Consider the following 9,267-nt stretch of genomic DNA (forward strand, 5'->3'; position numbering starts at 1 on the left):
GCAAAACCAGGGATGGATGGAATAAATAACACAACTGGAGCAACAATAATGTGTCATTGGGATCCATTGTTAGGGAACCATTAATGTCTCTCCATACAGTAGATTTTGAGATATTTCACAGGCTCCCAAAACTCTGACCCGCTGGTGGCGCTAGATGAAAAGTCCAGGATCACCAAAGTCTTTTAAATTCTTTCTCTTGGAACCATGAACGTCTGTACATAATTTCATGGGAATCCAACTAATAGTTGTTGAGATATTCTAGAACAGTGCCGACATTAGCCGCTAGTGTGGCTAAAAACTAAAGAGTGTCCATTAAACTACGATTATAACAGTAGCCATGAATCCCTCTTCTCAGATAACACCCCTCTGTGGCCCCGTCAGCCCTGCAGGTGAACGCTGACATGTAATATGCAGAAGTAACTGTGATAATGGGGATTTACATTGACAAAACAAACCTATGCACATATATTAAATGTATTCCTGTAGGCAAATAGTCGCCCCTGCTGCCTGCTCTGTAATCTGGTAAAAAATCATCAGGGAGGTGAAAGGGTCGGGTCACAACAACAGCCATTTCATTACTGTGGCTCAAATGTCCCAAGATTCAATTCAATCAGGGGGCGATTATTTTTCCTCAGATTCCACTCTGCGGGGAATTGGCTGTCGTTTGTTGCTGACCTTTTCACGCTGGAGCCATTTATCCCGAGGAATAATTGTTCGGATGGTTTCGTAGTCATATCCCTGAGTGCTGCAGCTTGTAGCCTCTCGGTGTGGTGAGCCGTCACATATCCTGTTATCTGCCACTGCTGAGAAGTACCTGAATGGGGCAGGAAGAGAAACACACACACTGCAAAATACAGGTCTATTGTGACACGTTATTTAATCCTCTAAGATTTTAAATGGTTTCTTTTTTCTTTAAACAAGAGGAAAAATTCTCAGTTGTTTCCCATCTAAATTATTATTTTCAAAATTTCAAGACTTAAATGACCTTTTAAAAAAATACGTTTTGCAGGTATTAAGTATATTTCAGCTGCGTCTGTCTGAACAAATAAATATTTCCTAATTTCTAATGACCTGGCATGAATCCATTTCATCTACTTTAAATGTAGGTAAATCTTTTTTTGGAATTTCCTTGATCCTGATGTCTTTTTCCTGATATTAATTCATTATCCGCCCCAGTGTACATCATTTATTAAGTTCACTTATCTTAACTAATGTTTGTTAATGAACTCACATCCATATTACCCAACAGGACGCCCTGACAAAACATTTATTTAAGGAGAAATGGTGGTGCATTGAACGCCACATGACAGGAAGGCTGGAATACTTTTATGAGTGTGAAAGGACTGGAATTAACTTGTGAATGGAAACATTGTGTGAGAAAATCTGAGATCTACAGAGGCAACTTTTGAGGTTGTATGAACTGGGGAACAGGATCATTAGAAATAAAGGCCTGTCTTTAATATGAGTCCAAATGAAGCCGCCATATATCATAATTTTAGAAACACTTTTTTTGTGTTTTGTATTTTGTTTTTTTGTTTTTTCCAACCACACATTTTCAGATTTATTAACTTTGTAACTTTTGAGACTGTTTTCAAAAAGCATCTAATGTCACCTTCTTAGTGGAGACCTGCCTCAAAGTAAAGTTGAAGTGCTTTTCATCTTTTTATCCATTTACCCTCAAACTAAAATCATTTTTTCAATTCACATTGTTAATTGACGTTTGACAATAAAAAAATAGGCGTGCAGAGACGCAGTGGGGATGTTTTCCTTTTATTTCAGAAACAGATCATATCAGATCACACGTTAGCTGACATAACAGAGCTTTGATCTGAAGCATGTCTTCACTAACGTGGACTCTTATTCACCTGCTGTTGACTGCAGTGGATCAGCCCTCAACACACACACACACACACGAGCGAGGCAGCACGAGCCGATCACAGCACAAGCAGCGACACACACACACACCCTCCCACCCCTCCAGAACTTGAGGCATGCAGTGGTCGGTCTGTTGCCTCCGTTCATATGACTAATTAGACCAGCTTCACACTGCGCCGTTCCTTTTGATGCTGATCCCTGGTGCTAATTGCTGCGTCAGTCCCGGGCCACAGTCAGGTTAAGTTCAAATGCAGGACCGACGTCTCCACTCACCCCCACACTCTCTCTCCCCACAGCCAGACCCCTGTCCGCCTCTACTCATCTCCCCCAAGAGCTTTAACAAACAGGTTTGTCACAGAATGCTTTAAAGAGCGGCAAATAATGGAAACACTCGTGAAAACAGGGCAAAAAAAAAGTGCATGTACATCCATCCAAATTTGGTTTGATCTTCTTTCTGAGTCTTTACTCTCCTTTTTGACATTTCACTGACCCGCCTGTAAACAGATTTGTGAGCAAATTGGACTTTTAGCAAAAATTTTTAAAAGCAGAGCAGGGTACGTTCAGTGGGACATTTTGAATCAGATAACAGCGCATCCTTCCAGTGACATATCGTTTCTAAAAGCTTTTAAAGTCAAGTTAAGTTTAAGTGTATGCCTGATTATTGCGTCTTTGCAGCCTTTTCACGGCACAGTCAAGTGTGGCCGGTCAAAACAGTTTTACCTTCTGACGTGGTTGCGTGACATATTGTACGAACTAAGCCTCCTAACTGTAAATCTGTTTTTTAAAATCTCTTTTGTCCTTATTTTTTTTGTTCTGGCCCTAATTTATTTTGGTGATGATAATATTCGTTATCATTTTCAGTTACCAAGGAAATGGCAACACTAATTCCACTGGGATAAGCAAGACTTCAGGCCGCATTCAGACTAAGTTTTGTCCTTTTATTCATTTCAGAGGAGATGCAGTTGTCAAGATAAAAGTTCAATCTGGCTCAACTTTTGCTGCAATGCAACATCATCCTATAAGCCACTGCGCTGGCCAATCAAATGTGCAACTGGTTCCTCCAGTGATTGTGGAACCTGATAAACACAGTTTTTCTAGTCTTTACCTCGAGATTGTGGCAACGACAGGTAACCTGACAGAGTTTGCCATCTGGCCTTCTAAGTCAAGGATCGGTTACTCAAACTGGACTTCATGGATTGTGTTTCATGTCTCATCGGTGCCTGCAAAGAGCTAAAGAACAGTGTCATTGCTCAAACTGTAAACTATGAAATCCACACATGTTATGTTATGTTCTAAGTTAGTAAGACTGAATCTTATGTTCATAAAAGAATACAAAAATGTTGGCATAAATGTATTTCTTCCCTTCTTTGCCGTTAAATATAGTCAAACACTCAGCTGTAGCTGCAGAATCAAGTCTGTGACTTTTGGATTATAGAACAGATTTCCTTAACCTCCCTCTGCCCTCACCCCTCCTTCCCCCTTAAACTCTGTTTTCCCCAAACTCAATGGGATTACACTGGGCCTTGGTGAAGGATAGGTCAAATGAAAAGAAACAGGGGGCGGGGGAGAGGGATGAGGATGTGATGGATCAGGGGACTGATAAGCCACAAACACTGTGATACTGTGAGATGGAGGTTTGGGAGAGCGTAAAGAGAGGAGACGTAATTTAACCCTAAAAAGGCTTTCACATCACGGACCGGGGACCGTATCTGAGTACACTTGACCCCAAAGTCTAGTTCGTTTGATTAGTGTGAACGCTGTGTACCGTACCCGGGCACAGCTCAACGTACCGTGCCTGGGTTCACTTAGAAAGGTGGTCTCAAGCATGTATGCATATATAGATCATAAACTTACCCTTTATTAATGATTTCTTGTGATCATCATTCACTTAATGAGCCTCTTCAGCAGCGCGGCGATATAAAAGTGCTGCAGGAAAAGAAAGTGAAAGTTCTGCCTAGCATCATTTGTGTTACCTTACTTCTTAATGTGTGCTCCTTTCTGTTGTTTTAGTAGTAGTAGTAGTAGTTTTAACTCAACATTCGTTCAAGAAAAACATGAGCATGTCCGATGAACACACACCACACTGCAGAGCTCCTCCTCTGAACTTCACAACCATGGCTGATAGATGATGATGCAAGTGAACTCAGGCACTGTCGTGAGGAGATGGTGGGCAATCGTACCTAATAAGACACCAGTTTTCGAACTTTTAACCACTGACCTCAATAAATCAGCCCCTCCAGGAAGTTGTGATGTTATGATTGCAATAATGAACACAAAGTCAACCAATCCCCATGTATTCTGCGCGACCTTGCAATTTTGTACAGTCGTGGCAATTTATCCATAAATTTGATCACTGATTGTAATTTCCACAAAATAGTTACATCATATATCATCAAACTCACTTCCTTGTTTCTAGCTGTGAAGGTGCAGACCCGAACATCTCAGATTTACCCTCAAAACAGTGTCATTTTATTCTCTTTGGAACAAGTTGTTGTTGTTTTTTAATATTTTCACAAAATAACTATTTTTCTGAAATTTTCACTTTCTCCCACAATTTCCTAGCAAAAAAAGCCTAAAAACACTGCAACATGCATCGCAATTTTTAAAAACTTAGGTTCAACTTGCAACTTCAACATTGGACATAATACAGGATTTTGCATTAAATATCAATATTTTTGTATAGAAATTTAGTTTTTGTGTTGTGGGAAAACAGAAGGAGGTTCTCAGTCTTTTAAATGATATTTTATGGTTAAATAAAGCCATAAAGTCTTTATTCTATTGGAATATTGTTGCAAAAATGTCTTTAAACACACTGGCTGTCTCTGAGTCTGAAAGGGTTTCGTGTCCTTCCTCCTCGCCCCTCACCCAGCCATCTGCCCCGTCTGTCTACACGACTATCGGACATTCAGCTGGTCAAACAAGTGTTAGATCTTTAAATGGGAATGTTTGACGCCACACTGCTGCTGAATAATTGAGGAGCTCGGTGGTTAAAAAAGGCAAAATAATGCACATCTACAGGCTCTATGCTGTGCGTCCTGAGAGAGCGTGACAGACACAGCGTGACAGCGAGAGGCTAGTAACACGCTTACTGCAACACCCAAACCCTTTTTGCAGCATAGCACGGACAACTATAAGATTTTAGCGGCAGGGGGGTGGTGCTAAAAGCTAACAGTGGGATTTTAGACATACACCCTTCCACCCTGAGCCTCAGCTTCGTTGTACATCTCTTTAAGAAGGAGTGCTGTAATTGCGTTGTGACTGCAGACCGGATCGACCCTCTTGACCCCCCGGGGAGGCTGTTTCTGAGATGTGCCAAGAGTCACATCTCTAAATATGGCCAGAGCAAGGGGGAGTCGTCTCCGCATGTTAGACTGTGGACTTCACCTCCGTGTCCTTCTATTAGTTTGACCTCAACTTCAGAACTCCACACTTCAGCTCCACAGATTTTCACTTTGGCAAGGAGAGAGAAGGAGATCTGCTCACAGGAAGCTTCACACGGAGGCTGAAAAGTCAAAGTAGAAGTCAAGGTCATTAACTTATAAAGTTGTAGAAACCATGAAGTCCATTACACATTCTGCATATTACATTGTTGTGTTTAATACAAGAAATTCACAAAAAACAACAACATAGAAATAAATAAGACAGATTATGACCTCCATATAGAGATATAAATTAAGTAAATGTGTTTTCTTTTCAAAAATATTGTGGTGTATCACCTCCAGAAAAGCACTATTTCATTGGATAACAGAGTGTTCCCATCAACCTGATTTTATGTACATTTGCAATTATATTAAAATGTCAAAGTGCAATAGACATTCATGAAGCATGTGACTTTAACGTACACTGAAGAGACAAAAAATAGCATCAGGAGACAGTAAGTTCCTCAAATTACTACATGAAACCAACAAAAAATGTCATATTTTCACCATGTTTTCTCCACCATTTGAGGTTTGACTGCTCTTTTAACTGCATCATCTCATTCTTACCCTCTTCTTCAACAATGGTGAAGATTTTCTAAAAATGTGGTTAATAATTGGATAGAAGCTTCATTGTTATAATTTCTTCCGTTATTGTCTGAATGTCTGTAATCTGTAAACTAAAAATGTCTCAGCATATTATGTGTCATATATAAATCCAAAGTGATTCAGTATTTTATTAACTAGATTTGTTCCCCAAAAGGATTTTTTTTTTTATTTTTTTTTTGTTTGTTTTTTTCATGTTCAGAAAGAATAATAATAATAATAATCTTTGAGTCTTTAAGTTTGAATAAAACACAGTGTTGGTTTATGCCGTATTTACTGCAAAGCATTAAAATGCAAACATATATTACACCGTACATTTCTAAATCATCACGAGTCTGGTCCACAGTTTGAGGTAACTTTGACTTTGTGAGCTCAAATAGAGTTCTGGTAATAGTTGTAGACATTTTAAGGACAAATTCTCACTTGAGCGCACAACCAGAAAAAACATCTGGGAAATGTATGAAGTTTGCAAACAGTTGCCTCATACAGATTAACGTTATCACATCTGCTCGTTCCAGATTTAGTAGAATTTATTGCACATAAATTAAAAATTTGTGTCAATAAATGTCTGTGTATGGGTGTCTGATGCATGTATGTGGTGTGTGTGTGTGTGTGTGTGTGTGTGTGTGGTTGTGTGGTTGTGTGTTGGTGGGGTAGCTGGGGATCTGAAGAGCAGAGGGATGCAGGGTGCTAACAGCCGGCCCAGCGAGGGGAGGCAAAGGCGCCGCAATGTGCAAAGAGCCCCTGTTAGTAGAACTGACTTTAACCTTTATTCACTTAAAGACCCCAACAACCCTGAGCACCCTCCCTCTGCCATCACCCCCCTACTCCTCACCCCCACCCAGTCCAGTCTCTCTCTCCTCTGTGAGGTTGCTCAGACTTCTTTTTCCACTCACACATACATTTGGTACTTATGATTTAATCCTAGATCCAAGCAGACAGTTATGGGAGAATATATAATAGTTGATGCCCAAAATGTTTAGGTTTTCTGTGATCTGTTTAAATCTTGATTACTGTCTATTGTACTAATTCAGTTTGTTTGGTAAATTGTCATGGCTTCCACAAGATTGAGCGAAGTTTACTGCCAGGACCAGATTATTATTCTGGCTGATTAGACATCCAGTTGAACATACAGTTGAAGTTGGGTGTGTGAGATTACAGAACTCCACATCATAAAAGTAAAGCTGGTCACATCAAACAGGGAGTAAGGGATAGTCTTTCACGTCATCATAAACACAAGCAATAAAAGGTGAAGCAAGTTAATTTTTATTAATATCGTGATGAAATCCAAAGAAAAACAAGCTGGTAATGGCGCTAATGCTCTGTCCAGTTGGCAATCACCACAGAAGAAAAAGGTGACATGGTAAAATGTTGCAATAGTCATTTTCAGTATGTGCATAACAGCTGTGCTCTATTTGCGACAACGCTGCTGTACGTAGTGTGCATAGTGTACTTCACAGAAGTGTACTAACACAACATTCAAATTGAGACACAGCATAAGTGAGACAAAACTGTTCAAAGAAGTTGAATTAAAATACACATTTAAACCACCCTGTCTGCAAACCTTTCCTCTTTTGAGGACCGGTTTATACTCCGACAGAGGAGGTTAGTGAAATAAAAGTTGATGGAGCAACACAGCTAGTAAGCTATGATACTTCCTCTGGTTTGGACTCTCCAGCTCTCCGTTTCCTCCAAGGTCAAGACAGTTTCCTATTGGTCATCAGCACAAATTCACCTGTCATAGTTCCCCAAAGTTGAACTCAACACAAAAGATTTGCAGTGACTTACTTTATCCCTGCTGTGACTTCATTGCAATGTATTGATTTTGCAGCTAATTTGAACTTTTTGTTAAATGCTACCAGGCCTTGATAGATGTATATGTTGTGTTTCCATCACAGGTGAGTGAGAGAGATGTCCTCACACAGTCCTCAGATCTAATCAGCCAAAATGAAATGAAAACACCTGTTTGGGTGCACCACAGGTGTGTATCATCTATGAGAAAAGATCAATTATGTAACCAATTTTAGATAACCAGGAACATGAAATTCCTGTAGTGTCTGGGACCAAAGCAGAGTTAAGTTAGATGTTAGATGTTAGGAAATCAAAGCAGATTTACACATTTTTCTTACATTAACTTCATACAAGAATGTAATCCACACACTCGTATGGACTCCGTGTGGGATAGAAAACACGATCTATAAGCCGTAATCTTGCGGTCTCATGGCCTGTGTTCGTCTTGGCTGCTAGACGGACTGAACATTGCTAGAAGTGGGATTAGCATCACTTCTAAAATAACACAGAGGAAACTGGAGGAGAGCCAAACAGCCCCAAGAAAAGGTCTATTGTTGTCCAAGTGTTGTTGTTGCCTGGTATTATCTGCGCTTAGTTACACCATAAAGCACATACACACACACAGGTAAACACACACAGGCACATGCACAAACACACGTAGACACGATGTAATATAGTGGTATTTTTGCACTTTTCACACAGTTCCCATGCATTTGTTAATAATCCATACACACATGCAGATGTTTCCTCCCTTGTGGTTTTCACACAGAACATGAGCTGATGAAGAGTGATCGCCTCTCCCGTTGTGTCCCCATCAATATTATCGATCCTCCTGCAGTTTAATCCTCATGTTTATCCACCCCAGGTACATAATTGCTGAATTCCCGGAGTGTGAAAGGCATAAAGAACCCGCTCAAAGCGTCCTCTCACCTCCAGCAGGCCGATACGTCAGAGTTTGCGACGCTGGTCAGGATGTGATGTGATCCGCTTTCAGTATTTGACCCCATTAAAATGACTGTCGCGGGTCAGAGTTCAAGAAGAGGATTATGGCTTCTTGCCAATGACCTGTTTGAACCCTAAAGGGTGCCACAGCGGTGATTAGGGAATATTATCAAGATGACGTGGCCGAGACACAACAGGGAGAGAGAGAGAGGTCGTATGAGTTGCTGTATGTAGATGTTCAGTCATGCTAGTTAGTGGCTTTAGGGATGTCGGTCTACCATTTTGGTTCAGGCTGAAATATCTCAACAACTATTGGATGGATTGGCATGAAATTTTGTACAGATATTCATGGTTCCCAGACAATGAATCCTGATGACTTTGATGATCTTCTGACTTTTCCTATAGCGCCACCATGCGGTTGACAGTTGTAATTTTGAGACGACTATTGGATGGATTTCTGTAAAGTTTGGTGCACAGTCTCTTGACTTTCCCATCAGCCTTAGCTGTACTAAAATGCTAACATCTGGTTGTGTTTGAATAGTTTCTGTTTTATTGTTACTGAAATTTTCTTTTGTATAACAGGTTGTATATGTTCTATTTTAATATGTTGTATATTTTGTACGGCTGCTACCTTGGC

The sequence above is a fragment of the Morone saxatilis genome, unplaced genomic scaffold, assembly GCF_004916995.1.
Source record: "Morone saxatilis isolate NCDOM2014 unplaced genomic scaffold, NCSU_SB_2.0 Contig24, whole genome shotgun sequence".
Classification (NCBI taxonomy): Eukaryota; Metazoa; Chordata; class Actinopteri; family Moronidae; genus Morone; species Morone saxatilis.